Here is a 22,691-nt window from a genome sequence, read left to right as displayed (position 1 = left end):
TGTAATGTTTACAAACAACATGGCTGCTGTCATTGTATCACAGAAAGAAATCATATTCAATTTAAGCTGTTTGCAGCTAGATTTGCTGTGTAAACTATCTAAACTTTAGATAAGATATATAGGCAAGTTACTTGTTATAGTTAGTTTTTCATCTCGGATCCGCTTTAAGTACAGAACAGAATTCTTCATGTAAAGGCAAATCATCAAAATCAGATGCAATTGGAAAACTTGGTAAGTTGATCAGCGCTTCGGGGTTTATACTAACTTCGAGTATAGATGAGTATAATGTTGTGCCCATCTTTCCAGCTGTTTGTCTTTGTCCATGATGGAATCCCCATTTACATCTTTGATGAATGCCCGTTTCCTAATAGATGGTTCAGTTGCACATTTGATACCCTGGTACATTCCCCGAAAGTCACTGACATTTTGACAGTGTTGAATGAACGTACAAAGGTTTCCGTGAAATGACGAGAGATGCCTTATAGGCAGATTTTTTAGCCTTATCTGTTGAGTTATTCATGCGATTTATACGGGCAGTTCTTCTGTACTTGATAAAATGACGCAACTCCTGTTCATATTCAGTACACCAATCTTTGTCAACTTTTCGTGCTTTTCCATATGTTTGAGTGGCCGCCTGCAAAATCACTCCCTTTATTTGGGACCACATTTCCTCGACACTCATTTCCTCCTCCAGCATTTCAGGAGCCAGTTTATGTTCTAGATCCGTCGCAAATTGTGTGTGGAGGTTGTCGTCTACCATAGCTGAGATGTTTAATGTAAGTTTGGGACAAGCTTTCTTTGCTAAAAGCATCTTTTTTGGTACAAGGCAGGTCAGAACTAGAAAGTGGTCAGAATCGCAGTCTGTGCTATGGCATGTTCGGACATTGAGGATGTCTTGTAAAACACACCTTTTTGTTATGATAAAGTCAAGCTGGTACCAATGGCCCGATAGTGGATGACGACAAGACAATTTGTGTATAGGTTTGTGCCAAAGTAGGTGTTAGTTACACAGAGAAAGTATGAAGCACATAATACAATACAATAACATTTCTATGGCGCTTTTCTCCCATAGGACTCAAAGCGCATAGGCTCTCTCAGATTCAGTAATTGGTAGTAGGATGAAGTATTCACACATAATTCTAAAAGACGCTGTCCATTTTCATTTATATTTCCAATCCCATGCGGTCCCATGCATTTTGGCCAATGTCTGACATTGCTTCCAATTCTAGTATTGAAGTCACCAAGAAGGGGCGGCACGTTGGCATAGTGGTTAGCGCTCTTGCCATGCAGAGCTGGGTCCCCGGTTCAAATCCCAGCCAGGTCAACATCTGCAACGAGTTTGTATGTTCTCCCCGTGTCTGCATGGGTTTCCTCCGGGCACTCTGGTGTCCTCCCACATCCCAAAAACATACAGTAAGGTTAATTGGCTTCCCCCTAAATTGGCCCTAAAATATGAAGCATGCACTACATGATACATACATAGACATACAACTATGGTAGGGATTAGATTATGAGCCCCTCTGAGGGACAGTTCGTGACAAGACAATATATACTCTGTACAGAGCTGTGTAGTATGTCGACGCTATATAAATACTTATATAAATAAAATAAATAAAAGCGTATCCGATCTACGAACTTCTTCGAGACTTTCCTGCAATGCTTCATAGAAGCAGTCTTTAGCTTGAAGAGAACCTGAACTGAAAAAAAAAGTAAAAATAACCATACACAGGTCATACTTACCTCCTGTGCAGTCTACTCCTCAATCTCTTTCTCCTCTCCTGCGTCCCATTTGTCCACTGTGATCAAAGGAATTCTCTGTCCTCCATTTTAAAAATGGCCATCACCCCATAACAGCTTCCTGGTCAGCACACTGCTAAACTGTAATATCACCTAACTTGAGTCATAGGAAAACATGGACATTACCTTGCACATTCAGTTGTAACTGACAGCTGCTGATATATTACTGACAGCAACTGGTATATTTCAGTTCTGACAAAATATCGTCAGAAATGGAAGGGATCACTGTAAGAAGAAAATGGTGAGCTTCTGAGAGAAACTGACGGTGAGGTTAGTATGTAATATTTATTTGCAGCTACATCATGTGTTTATAAGGTGTAGCTTTCAAGGTGGGTGCGCATGCTGATATCAGTCTTATTAGGCCAGATGCTGACCTTAGACGTAAAGACATTACTCGTTCAGAAGCACAGTTGGGTGGTTCAATGCAGGTAAGTAAGCTGTTGTCAACCGCAAAGCCAACGCTATATTCATGCTTTTCACCAACCTCCTTTCCCTTCCAGAAGAAGGAGTAATTATTTTCACGCAGGCTTCCTTTATCGGAGAGACGGGTTTCTTGCAGTGCAGCTATGTCTACACGCAAGCATTATAGTTCTCTGTCAATGATGGCTGTTTTCCGGAGTTCTGGTGCTCCGTTAAGTAAAATGTCATATCCAGGTAACATAGTTCTGATATTTCAGGTGGCAAATTGTGACAAAGTGACATAATTTTGGCTTGAAATTGTTTTGTTTTTGTTGCCAGGTGCTAGGAGTGTTCATCGTTGTTACAGACACTGTTACATGCCTGCTGCTTCACACACCCATAGAAGTGCAAGATGAGGGGCGGATCAGTACCTTACTGACTGGGGGATGAGGCAGGCGATAACTGGTCAAGTAGCCACGCAGACGCTTATTAGTGTAGGCTTATCACTGGTGACTGCGACTCCCCGTGTTATGTCCGCTTCTTTTCAGATACGGGTGGATTAGCCTCTCCACAGACGCAGCGTCACCTGGGATGCATTTCTGAGGACACAAACTTGACCGCATCAAGCATTGTCCACAGCAACAAAACAGGTCATTACGTGTGGAGCTGAGTAGGTTGCAGGAGATGCCGACTTGTTTAGGCTGAACCCTACTGTTGCCTACGGTACTCCAGATCCATTTCCCCATCCACCAACATAAGCCGTACCGAAGTACATCTTCTCAACCTTAACTCCCGTTATGGTCTTCACCCTGGACATGGGGTCCACGTTATACCCCGTGAAACTCGGTCCCTGCCAAACTTAGCCACCCGACACACTCCGGCCTATGAAGTGAGGGGTGCCCACCCCCGTGGTGAGGATGCGCCGGAAAGGAATTACCCCGGTGGAAGACAGAGAAGGTAGCTCTGTCTACCCCGGGGCCAGGTTAATGGCTCATATTATTCCGAAATCAAAGTCTTCTTGTATCAGATTTTCTGCAAAAGTTTAAGCATGCTTAAGGCCATTTTTACACTAGGACGATTTTATTGCATTGTGTTACCCTTTCTGAATGCCGGGTAACGTAACAGCAAAGAAAGCCCATGGGCCCCAGCACACTTCCCCCTTCGCATTGTGCTGGAAATTACAGATTGGCCGACGACCCACTGCAACAATGCAGATACGACGGGTAACCTGGGAATCCCAGTGACGTACTTCATTTCCAGCAGTCAGTATGTCACTGGGCAAGGTGCAGCACTATGCATATGTCCCTGTTGGCGCACTCTGCCGCAGGGTCATATGAATGTAGTTTTTGGCATTGCGGTGCGATGTGATGGGAGTGGAGCATCAAACTGCAAAGGTATGGCCAGGTGTAAAACCAGCCTTAAAGACCCCCAATTGTAAATAAGCCATATCCGACCGCAGACAGCATTTAAATGAACACATTATCAGTAAAGCTAAATAAGTCTAGTGCAAAAGATTAATGGACAAAAGTGTTTGACAGTAAATGTCTGCAATTCCAGCAAAAAACCCAAAATTATTTGGATGGCAAAATCCTAAATGACAGGATACACAGTGTTCAATCTGGAGCCAATGACCCACTCTAAATAATAAACAGTTCTTATATAATCATAAGAAATTCTTCTAATTTTATGAAACCAGAGTGGATCTCTTAATACTTACCCTGAGGCAGGAGGTTCCCAGTGTGTATCAAATATCCCAGAAACAATGAAATTCACATAATCCCAGAGAGACAATAGGCATGAAATTCACAATATCGACACAATTCTTTGCACGTTTTGTGGCCATGAGCCAACTTCATCAAAGAATTCCATCACATTGTGTAACTCAGTATTTGCGCTTGCATAAAACCCAGACATATATCAAAATGAAGACATAAAATCTATTAAAATGTACGTGGGATGAAACAGGTACTTGCATCTATACTTATCTGGGACTTCCTCCAGCCCCCTGTATGCTCCCTCTCCCTCCTACTGGGCTGCTCCAGTATAACCCGGTAAATTTGCTGACTAGCCCAGCATGGTACCGGACACACACACGCACCCTGATCGCCCTCCAGTAGACAGAATTGTGTGCATGCACAGTTTGCTGAGACTGTAACTGCACAGACGCAATACGATCCCGGAAACGGGAGCGTGACCAAGGATGTGCGCAGCCAGGGTCGCACATGCAGCTGACTTTGGGAGAGTGAAGCAGCTTGGGAAAACAGCGAGGGAGCCCACGGCCTACAGGAGGCAGCCTCAGGTAAGTATACATTCTGGAAGTTGTATAATCTTAAGTTTCCTTTAAGAGGGTGAGGTAGAGCCCTGCACAGTCAGCCACCACTATGTTATAAGCATGCTCTAAATAGCTTCACAATCCAAGACAATAATATTTCTAAATGTATAGCATTTAAACAATTTGCATATAATTGCTTTCTGTTCTGTGGTGCTCTTCATGTCATTACACTATCTAGTTGACATTTGTCAATCTCTCTGCATTGAGTGACACTGTTTTGCTTTGAATATTACAGCCTGCATCACAACTCACCCTGCTTGCTTAACACTGCATGCCATAAATTCCAAAAATGGTACTAGGCCCCATGGACACCCCTGATTATGTACAAAGGTCATAAAGTAAACCTTATTTAATTACATAAACAAATAAGTAAAATCCCATTCAGTACTGTTGGTGTTTGTATCACCCAACAATACAGATAAATTGCTAGTGTGTGAAGGTCTTTGGAGATCCCCCACTTCCCCTGGGGGTCGAAACAAACTCTGCGCTGTTAGTAAAATTAACAGATATCCATCTCCAAGGTTAATTGACAAATGATGTGATCAGATTAACCTGTGACATGTGTTTAGCAATAGGTGCAATATCTAATCAATCAGTGCAAGGAGCATGGATATTATTCTATCATGGTAAACAAAGGGTGCTCAATAAATACAGTGACACAGAACTTCAACATGTTTCACCCCAAAAGGCTTTGTAAGTGCAATACACATGCAAAACAACAATTATTTCCAACACCCCCCACCACATAGCAACGTTACCCAGCAGTATAAAAGCCCCAGTCATAGCTGAATGCCTTCTGTGTGGCTGCAGGTTAAACACCTGAATGTCAGTGGCAAACCTCGCCCACTGGGTGTGTCTGGTCACCTACTCCCACATGATATATGCATAGGATGGTCATCTAAATTGAGTGGGTGTATCCACACATAGATGAGCAGCAGTGCCCTGTATCTGGCATGGTCCAGTGGATAACTTAGACCAATTTATGGTAATGGAAAAGGGGGCTGAGGCATGTACTCGCCCCTGTACAATATCAGGGAAATGTATCTGTGGGGTGTGTGCAACTCCGCACACGTCCCTCCAAGTGATGCTACTCCGCTCTCCCACTAGTAATTGGCCGTCCAGAACACCATTGCTATGGTAGCCGAATGCTCCATGGTGAAAAGCAATCTGCTGCTGGTGATCGGGGAAGGGGGTAGCAGAGTCAATATTGCTGCTGCAGGATACAGATCACCTGCGTGCCAAATAAAATTCCCTGGCATGTGTGGTATATGCGGGCACCTCCGATCTGCGCACCTGTTGCCATGACGCCCAAAGTCAATGGTGCTACCCCAGTCTCCCCTGTAAGAAACAATCCACTGTAGTTGGTCCACTGTAGTTGGTTGGGTGCAGGGGAGCAAGGTGCCTTACAAATGGGCACCAGAGCCCTCCAGTGGCATAAAGAATATCGGTGTCTGTAGGTGAACCATGCATACCACCTGCCATGCATGTGTATATACAGTGGCAGGAGCTGATCTGCATGGAGTTCCACTTACTACTGATATCCACTAATACCCCAGAGTAATCTGGGCAAAGGATGGAATATTACTGACTCAGTGTAAAGGGGGGCAAGGGCAGGAGAGGAAGGAGGGTGAGACAAAGGGAGGGTGCCATCTGAATTGTGTACATGAAGGACCTCAGAGAAAGTCACACAGGTGAGGTGACAATATATAAAGAGAGCAGGGATAAGCAGAGATGAGAATATAAGTGGCTGTACCTAACTCTTATTAATGCTGAGTGGGTTCACAGGAAACATGCCAGCACAGAGTCCTCATCGAGCCCTTTAGGGGCCAGCACGGTATTCAGCCTAAATATCCTTTCCCATTCTATTTGTGTTAATCTTCTGTCAAGGCCCCCCTCCCCCCACTCTTCCACTGCCGGATGCCCCAAAGTTCTATCTTGAAACATCTATTGGTATGTATACTGTTCATATGTCATGCAATCAAGGTTTCTCTTTTAGATTTTATGTCCTAGAGATGTTCCAATACATGATTTTTTAATGGCCGGTTTTCCCCACATATAGCAGGTCACATTCTCACTTGGCAATATACACGACGACCATTGCTGGGTATGCTAAATAGGCATGCCTTACGGTGGCCACATTTAAAGGAGTCTTTGGGGCGTGAAGGTAGCCAGGTGGATATAGGGGAGGTTTTTTCTGTCTAGGTACAGTATGTCTCATAGATTGCTGGTACACCTGTAGGTGATCGTAGGTTTCTCAGGTAGAATCTCGACCAGATCCTTGTCCTGTTTTAATATTGACCAGTAATGCTGGATTATTTCAAAGATAGCATGAGATTGGTTGAAGAATACTCCTATCAGTCTCAAAGGTCCTCTACTTATCTAGGCTTCCTGGCTTTTGTCCTTTAAGCTGTCAGTATGAGGTGTGGGTTTAGCTCTATTATAGAATATTTCCACTACTTTCGTGTGGAAGCCTTTTTGTAAAAAATCTGTGTTTTAGTACAGAGCTTTCGTTCTCTAATACAGCTTTGGCGAACAGTTCCATTGAGCCCAGAGGAACTGGCCAGTGGGAATACCTTTCCTAAGTCAGCTGGGATGTGCACCTTCCCATCTCAACAGGGAGTTCGTTGAAGTGGGTTTGCGAAAGTTCTTCATTTGTAAACATAATTTGTGAACATCCATCCTCAACCTTCGTGATGGTCAGATCTAAGAAGGTGATAGTTTGGTCCTGTATGTCTTGTGTGAAGTGCACCCCTATGTCCTTAGTATTGAGAAGTTGCACAAAATCAATGAACATGGATCTAGGCCCACCCCACAAGATCAAGACATTGTCAATAAATCTTTCCCAATAAATCTCTGTGTGTTCTTTTTTTAAGGGCCATCAAATCTCTTGTTACCATATTACGAAAGTGCTAATGTGTGTGCTGTATGATTGATGGACAGAACACACTTTTGGTTTTTATGTTACTCCGACGGGCTGAAGGGGCCATTTCCTCTTCCCTTTCCCTAAGCAACTCGGTCAAAACTTGGATGGCCTTCCTCTCATGTTGTGCACCCCTTCCTTGTCTACCTCCTGGAGATTCAAATGGTTTAATAAACGCCAGTTTCCTGGTTAAAAGAAGGACGTCTTTAGCCCACTCGAAGGCAGAAAATCTTCACACTGCCTTAGACCCAGTCTCACTTCTGCCTCCTCTTCTGGTTTTATTCCCACTAAAAATCAGATACTGAGCTTCAATAGCATCTGTAAGCATCTGCACACACTACAGTGTCAGAAAAATATACTGCAAGTCAGAGAATACATATGTAGCTAGATATTTAGAAGGCCACATAAGATGCTGCCTAAGGGGGCTGCAGTCAAAGGTGAGAGCTGCTGTATATAGAAGACTACACTTCAAATGGAAATAAAGGGCAGAGCAAGACAGTACTGCTTAGTATGGGCACAAGGGAAGTTGCCTGAGCAATATGAAGGGTGCAGCTGCTACACACAGAAGGGCAGGCTGCACATGGGAGGTGGCATTTCACAAGAAGTCTGTATAGGGGAGAGAAAAACTTAAATCTATCCCTAGCAGCGTACCATTACAGATATATTAATAAGTGCCCACCCTCCAAAAAATATCTTGTGTTTAAAGGGGTTCTGTGGCATGTTTACAAAAACAAATACTGACACTTACCTGGGGCTTATATTGGCCCTCTGCAGCTGTCATGTCCCGAGCCATCCTCCTACAATCCTCCATTCCCCGCCACCGATGCTGGTCTAATTATTCGTCTAACTAGAGGAATAATGCTCGCTCCCGCGCGCGTCATCAGGAGCTTACTGCGCCTGCGCAGTAAGCCTCCGATGACACGCGCGGGAGTGAGCACACGCACGGCCATGGCCGCGCAGCCGCACTCTAGTTAGAGGAATAATTAGACCGGAACCAGCAGCAGGGAACAGATTATCGTAGGAGGACGATGCAAGACATGACAGCTGCAGGGGGCCGATAGAAGCCCCAGGTAAGTTTTAGTTTTTGTAAATATGCCACAGAACCCCCTTAAAGCGAACCTAAACTGAGAAGGATATGGATTTCTCCTGCTGATCCTGTGTCTCTAATACTTTTAGCCACGGCTCCTGAACAAGCATGCAGATCAGGTGCTCTGACTGAAGTTAGACTGGATTAGCTGCATGCTTGTTTCAGGTCTGTGATTCAGCCACTTCTGCAGCCACAGAGATCAGTCGGACTGCCAGGCAACTGGTATTGTTTAAAAGAACACATCAATGTCCCACTTAGTTTAGGTTCCCTTTAAAGGGATGCGTGATTCATCATTATGCCAATGTGAGGGTGGAAAAATGATTTATGAATCTAGAAGCAATTTTGTGATAAACAGAGGACTGATCAAATATGCTGTATATAGAAACTGCAGACTAACACTCAGATACTTCACTGCAGCAGAAATGAAATAAGAATACAGATTCCTCAAATATATGTGATACAGTACTTGAAAAAATTAGTTGATGATTTTAGCTCAAATGGCATTCCTTTCATAGCTATGATGTCTATAATGGTGGAACTCCATTAGATGCGTCTTCAGTGAAAGGGCATAAAGGCTTTGCAGCCATCAGAATAATGGAGGAGGAAATGGCTTAGAACTGGAGCTGAACTAGAATACTTGAATACTTAGTATTTATGTTTTCTAAGCAGTTTTGCATACGGTAAGTATTGGCCCCGATCTTCTACATCAGTCCCTATTCTTTAGGAAATCAGAGACGGCACTATACAAAGCTTTTTTTACTTATCCAGGGCTTCCTCCAGCCCCATAAGCACAGCTGAGTCCCTCACCATCCTCCCGCGTGCCTCCGTTCAGTCGCAATCAGCTCCGGTAACTGGCTTAGTCATGTCAGTCGGGGTCTTCTGCGTATTCGCGGACCTCCTGCGCATGCACAGAAAACCCTGACTGGCACGATTTAGCCAGTTACCGGAGCTGATTTCTGCTGAACTGAGGCACACGGGAGGATGGTGAGGGACTCAGCTGTGCTTATGGGGCTGGAGGAAGCCCTGGATAAGTAAAACATCTTTGTATAGTGCCGTCTCTAGTACACTTAAAAAAAAAAAAAAAAAGAGACTAACTTTTAGTAAATACTACAGATTAACTTTGGTCTTGCCCTAAGTCATCCACAAAGACCAGGTGCAGTTTATCCCAACTTGACAGGCCTCAGATCATGTTAAAAAATAAATAAAATGATTCCACATGGGAAATTTCCATTCAACTTTTACACAGTATATACTTTACCCCCTTGAAGGACACCTGAAATGAGAGGGATACAGAGGCTGCCATATTAATTATCTTTTAAACAATACCAGTTGCCCGGCAGTCTTACTGGTGGCATCAGTAGTGTCTGACTCATCCACCTGAAACAAGCATGTGGCTAATGCAGTCAGACTTCAGTCATAAACATCTAATCTGCATGCTTGTTCTGGGTATATGGTTATAAGTATTAGAGGCAGAGCATCAGCAAGATGGCCAGGCAATTTGCTATGTTTAAAAGGGAATAAATATGGCAGCCTCCATATCCCTCAAAGTTCAAGTGTCCTTTAAAGAGACTCTGTAACAATTTTTTCAGCCTTAGTTCTTCTATCCTATGAGTTCCTATGCCTGTTCTAATGTGCTGGGGCTTACTGCAGCTCTTCCTAATTACACTGTCTCTGTAATAAATCAATGTATCTTTCCTCTGTCCTGTTTGTCGGGCTAAGGCTTTGATTGTGTGGAATGTGCAGGGCTGCTTGTGATTGGTAGAAGCGATACACACCCTCTGCAGGCCCCCTGCATACTCACACACTATGCTTAGCTGAGCCTATTAGAAGCTGGTTAGTTTGTTTGTAAACATTGCCTAAAACTGTTAATTACAAGCCAGGATTGCAGCAGAGAGTGGCAGAAGCAGCACAGAGGGGCACAGGAGAAAATAAGGAATAGAATGGTATGCTTTTTAGTGTAAGAATATTAGAGTACAGATTCTCTTTAAGAATGCACCAAATGATCTCCACACTCTGAATTCTATGGAGTGGGATGTCAGATTCACTTTGGCACACCTGGTGTGCATGTCTAATGGCTCAAAATGTTTGGAGGGATGTTTAAATTGGATCTAATAATTGGCCCGAAACTTTTGATTTGACCCATATAAGAAGGAGACACCGAGAGCCCAGTATAGTGTAGTATGCGGAAGGTAATATGGTACAATGAAATGTGAGAAAGTTATACTCACAAACGAGGGTTACCGCTAAGGCAACCACTGTAAATGCAAGTGAGCAGATTAGACCTTTCCTCACTCAGGGTTAAGATGTCGTTCTCTGTAGATAGGAAGAAAAATAGGGGTGGGTCCCCCTTCCACCAAGGGTGGACACTATAGACTTGTAAATGAACAGAGGCACCAGCGGGATAAAAACAATCACTAAAAGTTTTAAAATATGCTGGAAGGAAGTGGTGGACTTACCTCCAAAAGCAGACTAGACAACTGTCTGATATAAACATATAAATACATTGGTACCCCAATGGATCCGAATGGATGGCATCCATTGGGGTACCAATAAAGTATTTATATGTTTATATCAGACAGTTGTCTAGTCTGCTTTTGTTTGGAGGCAAGTCCACCACTTCCTCCAGGCATATTTTAAAACTTTTAGTGATTGTTTTTATCCTGCTGGCACCTCTGTTCATTTACAAGTCGATTTGACCCATATGTTCTCCTTCTTGGGGATGAACCACCTGGTGTAAATTTTCTTTTTCCTAGGACGCTGAGCTTGAGTGCCATATAGACCAAAAATGTTGTGACACCCCCATTCACAACCCATAATCCATTGCAATTTATTGCATTTATTACCTGGAATGCAGTAGCCTCTCTTTGAATTATGGACATGGAGACGGCAAAGTCCTACAGATGTCAAATGATCACCTAGTTTGAAGGAAAATAAGGTATCAATTAAAAAAAACAAACTGGTAGCATGGAGACATTCAGGGGGTAGGGGAGGGATGTTGAATAAATAGATTCATTTCATATGGAAATCTATGGAAAAAAATGCTGGTTTTACAGCTTTAATGCACTCTTTTTAGATCTGTTAGTAACATATGTAAAAATCTATGGTTGAGTTAGGCTACTACATTTCACGGTACATTGGTCAGAGCTAACTGGATGGTGTTATGGGTCACTACACGCTCATACCGTGTTAGCGATATCACTACTAGGATATTAATGTTGCTAAAGGAGAGTTAGCTATATGTCACCTCAGAATTAAAACGGCCCTGCTGATTGACTCCCTACAGGCACATATACAGGAATGTGAGGATGCCTCTGGGGGCTAATGTATGACATATACCATTTGCACTTGTGAAGCTGTCACATGTGTCTTTCCCAATAAAAACTCATGTGAATGTATTCTGTTCCATTACATGATGATCCATAATATTATACAGCCGGGGAGTGGATCTAATTTATACTCTTGTAAGAAGCCAGCAAAACTCCATGTAACAACGAATCGTGGTTTATACCACATTATTTTAAAACAGCCAAAAATACCACATGCTTACGCACGCACGCACGCACGCACGCACACACACACTTAATTAAAGTATGCTCTGACGAGATAAAACCTCAAATCACAGATCATGGACTCAATTGTTTCCCAGAAACATACTGGTAAATTGACTTAAAGGACAACTGAAGTGAGAAGAATATGGAGGCTGCCATATTTATTTCCTTTTAAGTAATACCAGTTGCCTGGCAGCCCTGCTGGTCTATTTGGCTGCAGTAGTGTATGAATCACACCAGAAACAAGCATGCAGCCAATCTAGTCAGATTTGAAAAAATGCATGCTTGTTCAGGGTCTACGGCTAAAAGCATTAGAAGCAGAGGATAAGCAGGATAGCCAGGCAACTGGTATTCCTTAAAAGGAAATAACTCTCAGTTCAGTTGAACTTTAAAGCGGTATTGTCCCCATAAAAATCAAATTTCAACAGCAACTGGTCTGAGTGTATTAAGTGATAAAGATGCTAATCCTGCATTCAAAACTTTTTCTGCTGTTATGGTTTAGAGTTATCACATACTTTAGGAGCACCGGCCCTAGTGCCAAACAGTGCCAAATAGTTGAATTCTGGGAGTTCTTTTGAATGTTGGGAGTTCTTTTTATCTATAATATATTCCTCCTCTTCCATTTATTTCCCTGCCTAGCTGATCACTTGTGTTTACAAGCAAGGCTGAGGTGACTCAGTAATTGGATGTGTAAATAAGAAAAAAGACTCTGGGAGGAGGGCAGCTACTGAATACACAATGAGCAAGAGAAAGGAAAGGGGAAAACAAGAGTCACGGAGTATGATGTCAGCATTAGTTTGGCAAGATGGCCACTGCCTAGATTAAGATTTTCTGCTTTTCCTTTGTAAAATTCACAGGAATCATTACGTGGATAGCACAATACATCTGTTATGTAAGTAGAAGTACAGGATCTTCTAAAAAAAAATAGCATATTGTGATAAAGTTCATTATTTTCTGTAATGTACTGATAAACATTAGACTTTCATATATTTTAGATTCAAATACACACAACTGAAGTAGTTCAAGCCTTTTATTGTTTTAATATTGATGATTTTGGCATACAGCTCATGAAAACCCAAATTTCCTATCTAAAAAAATTAGCATATTTCATCCGACCAATAAAAGAAAAGTGTCTTTAAAACAAAAAATGTCAACCTTCAAATAATTATGTTCAGTTATGCACTCAATACTTGGTCTGCAATCCTTTTGCAGAAATGACTGCTTCAATGCGGCGTGGAATGGAGGCAATCAGCCTTTGGCACTGCTCAGGTGTTATGGAGGCCCAGGATGCTTCGATCCAGAGTGTTGGGTCTTGCGTCTCTCAACATCCTCTTCACAATATCCCACAGATTCTCTATGGGGTTCAGGTCAGGAGAGTTGGCAGGCCAATTGAGCACAGTAATACCATGGTCAGTAAACCATTTACCAGTGGTTTTGGCACTGTGAGCAGGTGCCAGGTCGTGCTGAAAAATGAAATCTTCATCTCCATAAAGCTTTTCAGCAGATGGAAGCATCCAAAATCTCCTGATAGCTAGCTGCATTGACCCTGCCCTTGATAAAACACAGTGGACCAAAACCAGCAGCTGACATGGCACCCCAGACCATCACTGACTGTAGGTACTTGACACTGGACTTCAGGCATTTTGGCATTTCCCTCTCCCCAGTCTTCCTCCAGACTCTGGCACCTTGATTTCCGAATGAAAAGTAAAAGTTGCTTTCATCTGAAAAAAGTACTTTGGACCACTGAGCAACAGTCCAGTGCTGCTTCTCTGTAGCCCAGGTCAGGCGCTTCTGCCACTATTTCTGGTTCAAAAGTGGGTTCTTGCTTCCATCTGCTGAAAAGCTTTATAGAGATGAAGATTTCATTTTTCAGCACGACCTGGCACCTGCTCACAGTGTCAAAACCACTGGTAAATGGTTTACTGACCATGGTATTACTGTGCTCAATTGGCCTGCCAACTCTCCTGACCTGAACCCCATAGAGAATCTGTGGGATATTGTGAAGAGAAAGTTGAGAGACGCAAGACCCAACACTCTGGATGAGCTTAAGGCCACTATCGAAGCATCCTGGGCTTCCATAACACCTGAGCAGTGCCACAGGCTGATTGCCTCCATGCCACGCCACATTGAAGCAGTCATTTCTGCAAAAGGATTCCCGACCAAGTATTGAGTGCATAACTGAACATAATTATTTGAAGGTTGACTTTTTTAGTTTTAAAAACACTTTTCTTTTATTGGTCGGATGAAATATGCTAATTTTTTTAGATAGGAAATTTGGGTTTTCATGAGCTGCATGCCAAAATCATCAATATTAAAACAATAAATGGCTTGAACTACTTCAGTTGTGTGTATTTGAATCTAAAATATATGAAAGTCTACTGTTTATCAGTACATTACAGAAAATAATGAACTTTATCACAATATGCTAATTTTTTGAGAAGATCCTGTAGTATTTATGTACTTATATATGTGTTTTTTTTTTTTTTTACAAGGTTAACATGGGTGTTGCTTGTTCTTTAACATATGTTAGGGATAGGACCAGGACATCAGGTTGTAATCCCCTCTGAGGAATAGTCTGTAACATGTTTTGTAGAATATACTCTGTAAGGCAATTCAGAAAATGTTTGAACATACCGTAAATGTATAATAAAAATTAGTAACTGCCAGCAAGTAACATTTCTGCACAATTGGCTATCATTCATAAAGCAATTCCCGCATGGGGAAATGCTGAAAACAGCTTACTTTACTGACCACTTATGTGAATGTGTATTCATAAAGGCTGTTTCCGCATGAAAAGCTGACATTCCCGAAAAGAGCGATAAATTACCGCCTTGTGCGGTGACTATCTTAAAAAATGTAACAAAATGTCAATTCATAAAGATTTACGCTAGCGGTATGCGGACGGGGAATACCGCTCCCTTAGAAGTAGCGATAAGCATACGGAATACATTTAAGTGAATGGAGACAGACCTCCCAAGCAGCAGCAGAGAGAGCAGCGCACGGAGGGACTCAGGCAGCTTCTCTGTTTCCGCCAGCCTACCGACAGCCTTTTTCGGGAAATCACCGCACTTGTATCGCAACTGGCAACATTTTTATGAATGACCACCCAGAAGTCTAAAATACCGAAAGCTGTATTTTCCTGCACAGATTTTTGTTACCGACCACACTTTTATGAATGATAGCCAATGTGGGATAGGTATATTTCTGAATACGAGCAACTTAAAGTCAATGGGAACCTGTAAAAAAAAAAAAATTCAAACATATACCGAAGGAGAGAAAAGGCTCTGGGTCCTATAGAGCCTTCTCGGAAGGGTCTATAGGACCCAGAGCCTTCCATCTCTTGGTCCTATATAGGGGAGGGAGGGGTCTACTAGACATCAGGGAACTTATAGGGGAGGGGGCCACTGGACTACAGGGACCTATATACACAAGGGAGGTGGGCCACTAGACACCAGGGAACTGTATAGATGAAGGAGAAGGCCACTACACACCAGGGAACTGTATAGGGAAGGGAGGGAGCCATTATAAACTTAGGAACTGTATAGGGAAGGGAGGACCACTAGACAGCAGGGAACTGTATAGGGGAGGGAGGGGTTCTATTAGACACCAGGAAACTTTATAAGGGAGGAAGGTGGCTACTGGGCATTGAGGTTAGCCCATGACTTGGTCCCAATGTTCAATTTCAGCCCACTTGGAGTTTGACACCCCTTATCTAAAGTGTGTGAAAGCTTAAGGCTACACCTAAGCAGTCTAACATTGACCAGACAATTTTTTTTAGCCAATCTGATCACTTTGATTAAAGTTGCCAGACATCTATTGCCCAACCATATCAGATAGATTCACTTTTGGTCACATTGGGACAGTTTATCTATTGAGTGGGATCGAGCATGTTGGAAAAGTTCGATGAATGGTCACATAACATTGCGGTGAGCAATACAATCCTTGTGGTTTGAACTATGCTTGATAAGTTTCTGCTGTAGGTTTAAAGTGGTAAAAGGCGCACAAGGATGAGCAACATTATTTAAAAACAGTAAAACATGATGGTAGGAGGTGGCTTATCTCAAGGAAGATGCAATCAAATCATCTGAAACATATTTAATAAATTTATGCCTGGCAACGAGTTTTGTAAGACTGACTGCTCACTTCCTTAGGTCAGTATTAGTGCCTAAAAACATTAACATACTAACTGGTCAAAAACTCTATTCAGCTACATATTTCCATTATCAGAATATGCACTTTAAAGGTGGTTGCATTGCATTTGTTGAGAAGTACTGGTAATTAAATATATAGGAACTGTATTCATCATATTACTAGTGCATACTTCTATGTGCAACAATGGGAAGTCCACGAGCCTCAGACTGTATCCAATATATCACGGGGAGTCACAGATTAAAGTAGGAGGTACATCAAGCCCAGCCAAGCCAAGCTCCCAAGATGCACTTGAGAAAGGGCAGGCAGCCCGAAACGTTGTGCTTTCTTGTTGCTGTAGAACCGCTGTTTAAATGCAAATAAAAAGCTGAAAATTGGTCCAGAAGGGTCAAGTCCAGATTGGATTGTATGTATATGGACATACTTCTATGTGCCCCTTCCGCTTTACCCTTGCTGAAGAGATTTTTCATTTCAGCTTTATTTTGGGTAGCTTTGTCTCACCAACAATCTGCACTCATCACTTTGTTATTTTTATGCTAAATAGCGTTTTTCTGTATGTGTGCACTACTGATGAGGTTTAAAAATGATTTTGAGATTATAATTGAAAAATATTGACATGTATAACTTTTTCTTAATGTGGTTTTAAGTCACGCACAAGTTACAATTTTGCTGTTTTAGCTAGTTACAAACCTTCTTCATTACAGTCATATCTCCTAGCAACAAATTATAAAATGTCATACGCCAGAAATAGCTTGTATTGCTAATTAGGCAAATAACTCCTGCTGGTAGTCTTAAAGGGAAGGTTCAGGGAGGGTGGGGAAAAAATAAAAATCAATTTCCACTTACCTGGGGCTTCCTCCAGCCCGTGGCAGGCAGGAGGTGCCCTCGCCGCCGCTCCGCAGGCTCCCGGTGGTCTCCGGTGGCCGACCCGACCTGGCCAGGCCGGCTGCCAGGTCGGGCTCTTCTGCGCTCCGGAGACCACCGGGAGCCTGCGGAGCGGCGGCGAGGGCACCTCCTGCCTGCCACGGGCAGTGGAAATTGATTTTTATTTTTTCTCCACCCTCCCTGAACCTTCCCTTTAACATTTTCTCAAGCCTTGTCCTCTTAACCCTATGGGCTTGATTCACAAAAGAGTGCTAACTGTTAGCACGGCCGTTTTTGTGCGAATTTTCGCACTGCGCGCGATCGCGAATTTTCCCGCAAAACGATAATGTTTTCGCGCGCAAACGTGAATTTTCACGCGAAAACGATCGTGATTTCGCGGGAAAATTCACGTTTGCGCGCGAAAACGTTATTGTTTCTCGCGAAAATTCGTGAGCGCGCGCAATGCGAATACTCGCGCGAAAACGGCCGTGCTAACAGTTAGCACTCTTTTGTGAATCAAGCCCTATGTCTGGTAACACTTGTTTCCTTTAACCAAAAGACAATGGTCATTTTTTTGTGATTAATACATACATCTTTTACACCCTTGAATAAATATTTACACCTTTGAATGGGCAGTAGACAAACAATATCCATCCATAACAACAAACCAGAAAAAGGTATCAATGCAGAGTTTTACAAAAGCAAGCGGGGTTACAGGTATGTGTGAACTGAGGTAGTAATAAAACTGCATTAGGTAGAGGTCAAGTTATTCTACCAAGAAGTCAAGAGTTACAGTCCCAACCCTAACACAGCTATATGAAAATGAACATAATTCCCTTGGTGTCTGTATAGCGAGATAAAAGGCCTGCTGACAAGGTTTCAAGCCAATAAATGGTCCTACGTCAGGTAGAATCGCATATGCATTTTCCATAGCACAGAACGGAAAATGCACATGCAATTCTGCCTAGTGTGTTCCTAGCCTTTCTTGGAGGTTCCATGATGCTATGGATTTGTTTCTTATAGGGTACAGTGACATTCACTCATTTTAGCCGCATTTTTTAGAGAAGTGGAGGAGGGTGGTGCAAGACAATCTGTAAACCAAGAAAAAACAAGGGAGACAAAAAAAACCCAAGAGCCAGTAGGGCAATATATTGAGACACCAGGATAAGATATGTAAAGAGGGTCACACACAAATTTTATGTTGCACGACAGTGCAACCACCAATAGGACTGGGGAATTCCCACCCCCATTCAGGCTTTCGAGGGTTCTCGAAGGTCGCACTCCCAGTAATTAGGTAGATCCTAATTATAAGAACTACACTAAAACAAAACCTGGTAAGTAACAACTGGTGGATGCAAAAGCCCAAAATTATAAAAAATAGTTAAAACCTACCTAAAAAAAAAAGAGAGGTAGTTGGCTTACCTCTTCATAGATGACAAAACAGCCAATGCAACTCAATTGAGTGTCAGGGGTTCTCAAACTGGGTGCCGCGGCACCCTGGTGCGCCTCGGGCACCTTTCAGGGGTGCCTCGGCACGCATCCCGATCCTTTATGCAATACCATTAGGTAATGCAACCGCGCATTGATATACAATGTGGCTGCATTACCTGCTAGTTAACCTTTAGTCCCTGCAACCATGGGTGAAGTTGAAAATGAGAGGAATCGCTGTGCCTAATAAGCATCACTAGCTACTTGGAGTGGGTCGTCGCCTGATAAGGGTCATAATGGTATTTCAGTAGTTGTTTTTGCCGAGGGGTGCCTTGAAAAAATTTTAAAGCCACCTAGGGTGCCTTCACCCAAAAAAGTTTGGTAACCACTGGAGTATTTCAAGCATTTTATTGCACAAAGTGAGGCAAGACAATGCATAACTCGGGCATTTCCCACTTCATCAGGTCACTAAAAACCACAAAGGTGCCTTCTGGTCAGTGATAGTTATACTCAGGAATGGTGGCATTCTGAGGGGCTCAGGTCTATTACTGGGCGCCTCCATCCACCAATGGTTATATATTTTTTTAGAGGGGGGTTCTGCCATCAACCATTTACAAGCAATTTCAATTTCGCACAGAGCAGTTTTTTATGTGTTAATGACTTTGTGTGCAAGGGTAAATCTACACTGGACATAACTCCTAGTTGCCATAAACGGGGGTCTTTTGTTACAGGACAGCCCATTTTATTATGCAAGGATTTATTGATTTGCATCCAGAATCCAGCTATTGGGGGACATTCCAATATTATGTGATAGAAGAAGAGGTTTATTATATTGCAGCGAGGGAATTTTGCAGGGGATTGACTTTAAAATTTCCTAAGAATTTGTTGGGTAGCATATGCCTGATGAATTATATACAAATGAGTCAGATGCTCACTCAAGTTGGGAGATACTTTTTTGGTAACAGTCAAGGTCTCCTCCAAGTCCTTATCATCCAAAGACAGATTATATGGGTCCTTCATTTTCTGTACATTAGGAGTTTCATTCACATGTATTATTTTCTCCTTATTGTATTATTATTATTATTCATCGTAATCACTGGCTAATGTAAAAAACAAACAAAAAAACCCGCACAAAAACGCATGCGTGGATTTGCACACAAACGCTTGCTGATAACCGTCGGTTCCCACTGTAACAGGTGTTATTGCTCCCTAAGAAACATATGTTGAAATATTAGGCCATGAATTGTTACAAGGCTGTTTTTCTTAAAGAAATACAGTGACCAAGAATTGAACTTCATCCCAATCAGTAACGGATACCCCCTTTTACATAGGAAATGTATTCCTTTTCACAAACTGATCATCAGCGGGCTCTGTATGGCTGATATTGTGGTGAAAACCCTCCCACAGGAAACTGTGAGGACCATGGTCCTGGCAGTTTCCTGTCTGTGAACATTGTTGCATTGTGGGAAATAGCTGTTTCCAACTGCCAAAAAAGCAAGCAGCAGCTACTTCCACTGACATCACCCACCAGCAGTAAAAATGTCACCATGTGATAAATGTCAGAATGTAAATCAGGGAGAGTAGATATTTTACAATGGGCAAACACTGACTAAATCATGTATACATAATTATTGTAAAAAATAAGCACTTTGTTTTATTACATTATTTTCAATGGAGTTCCTAAATCTGTGACTTGAACCAGTGGTGAATGTCCTCAAGAGTAGTTGGGTAGCCCTGATTGCTCCAAGTGGGCTACATCTTTATAATCAAGAAGCAACAAAACACAGCAGAACAGCCAAGGAACTGTAAGATTCTTTAGTTAAGGTCAGTGTTCATTATTCATCAGTAAGGAATAATCTTAGTCTCACCTGGCTAAAATGGAATTTAGGGGAGAAGAGCCTGGTAAATAAAAACAAGGTTATGTACAAGCATCATGCATTCAACAAAAAATCTGGCTGATTCACAAGCATTTTAACATATTATACTATTCAAAGGTGAGTCACAACTGGACAACACATTCCACTTTTGTCTGCTGTACTCCAGGTTCTGCATTCCATAAAACATCATTATACCAACATTCATAGTTGTGGATATGTCATTGTGTTTGCTGCCTTGCAGCCTGAGGACAAGGTCATACAGCACTTCCCAGCCATCTACACAGTAGTTGTCTTGGAGACAACTGCAGCAGTAATGTTGTCTTAATTATATGTAATACTCTATTACAATATATATATATATATATATATATATATATATATATATATATATACATACATATACATACATACACACATATATACATACACCGCACCAGTGGCTTTTGGTAGTGTCTCTTCTGCTATTGAGGTCCTTGGCCTACTACCTATAGGCTAAATCACATAGTATAATTATGTAATGAAAGTGATTTTACCCAGTTTAAAATCAGTTTGAACTATTAGAAATGATTTTTTTTTTCAAAAACTACGTTTTTGAAAATATTTTTTTTACTTGGTTATTGGCTATTCTCCCTACCATATGTAGAAAGTTTGGTGACGCATCAGGAAGTGTCTCTGTGCAGAACATTTTCTGTTCACTTCATATGCTACCATACTGTACTGCTCAGGTACCTGCTCTGTTGTCCCAGCAGACCTGATAACCTTGATGCGTGCTGGGATGTCCTTTAAAGTGATTGGACCCACGGGGACTCAGGGCAAGACGAGTGGAGCTCTCGTCATTGCCAATTAGCAGTCATAAGTTTGTAGTGCTTGCTATGCTACTCTGATAAGGTGTGTGAACATTGATAATGCATGTTAACTCTGATAAGGTGTGTTAACTCTGATAAGGCATGCTATTTGTTATAGTGAATCAACACCCAGGATTCAGATGCACAGTAAACAACCCTTCTGCATTGTTGTACCTGCCAGCAGTAGAAATGTGGTCATCTGTGACACATTTAAGAAAGTAAATTAGGGTGATAAAGGATTTTAACCACTCCCCTACCACAGTTTTTCCCCTTCAAAACCAGAGCAATTTTCATATCACTCTCCTCCCATTTATTCTCCAATAACTTTATCACTACTTACTGAGATGGCTTAAGACGTAATGGGGCCCTAGGCAAGGTAGTAGAATTAGTGCTCCCTTTCAGTCTTTTTGGTAAGATGAAAGGGAGAGCGGTCAAAGAAGGTGGCAGGTGGACCCCTAGACATCCACTAGGCCCCAGGCACCTGCCTAGGTTGCCTGGTGGATGATCTTGCTCTGGCTACGTATCACACTGAAATTATCTATATATTATTTATTGAGGGACAAACTAGGCTTTCTTTGGATAGTACTTTTTGCTAACAATTATTTTATTTTAATTATTATTTCACAGAGAAAAAGAAGAAAAAAAATTGAAAACAAACCTTATTTCTCAGCTTTCAGCCATTAGAGGTTTAAAATAAAATGTACTTTCATACAAAAAAACCACACATTTTATTTGCCCATTTGTTCCGGTTATTATAACGTTTAAATTGTGTCCCTAGTGCAGTGTCTGGCGATAATATTTTATTTTAAAATAAATGTGCATTTTTTTCCTATTAGTGGTTTTTACTATACCATTACAATAATTACAAGCCTTTATATACAAAAATAACAGTTATATACCCTCATGACATACATGATAAAAAAAGTCCCTAAGGTAACTATTTATGTCGTTTTTTTTAATAGTAAAAATGCCTCTATACATTTTATTTATATTATAGATTTTATTTTTTACAAGTGTTTTATTTTGGTAACTATGGGGTAGGGGTGAAAGGGATTAAAAATAAAAAAATATATATTTTATTTTTCTATGTAAAAGTTTACAATGGTGTATTTTACTTTCTGGCCACGATGGCTCTATACTTAGCTCCTGATTATAGATGGGAACTTCCCTCTCACGGTTTGCCCAGGAGGGCCATGCAGCAGAAATCTGAGTCGTCAAAATTGTTTGTCAAACACCTGCACCAGTGAGGCCTGTCAGCTGCTGGATGGATAACAGTATCCTTGTACTACTGAATAAGTGCCTATAGTAAAAATGTAATCCACAGCGCTATTTGCAAAGTATTAAAACGTCTTTATTGTTAAAACAACAAGCAGCATGTGTCTCATGGGTCCTTAACCCTTTTTAAACCATCTACAATTAACAGGCATACGTTACCCACACACATA

General features: G+C 41.8%; 1 protein-coding gene across 10 annotated transcripts in view; it reads right to left on the bottom strand.

Moving 5' to 3' along the window:
* THRA (thyroid hormone receptor alpha) overlaps positions 1–22,691 on the bottom strand; it is a 1,122,562-nt gene that overhangs the window by 1,050,573 nt on the left and 49,298 nt on the right. For 8 of the 10 annotated variants that reach the window (XM_068262452.1, XM_068262453.1, XM_068262433.1 and 5 more), the window contains exon 3: positions 11,379–11,450. The exons of 1 other annotated variant lie outside the window; for it this stretch is intronic. The gene's annotated coding sequence lies outside the window, so the exon portion shown is untranslated. Of the gene's footprint in view, positions 1–11,378; positions 11,451–20,392; positions 20,424–22,691 lie in introns of all 10 variants that reach the window. One more of the 10 variants, XM_068262437.1, reaches the window with a different exon arrangement.

The sequence above is a fragment of the Hyperolius riggenbachi genome, chromosome 12 (genome assembly GCF_040937935.1).
Source record: "Hyperolius riggenbachi isolate aHypRig1 chromosome 12, aHypRig1.pri, whole genome shotgun sequence".
In the NCBI taxonomy this organism is placed as follows: domain Eukaryota; kingdom Metazoa; phylum Chordata; class Amphibia; order Anura; family Hyperoliidae; genus Hyperolius; species Hyperolius riggenbachi.
The sequence above is the reverse complement of the archived record's forward strand: the minus strand, read 5'-3'. Positions and strand labels throughout refer to the sequence as shown.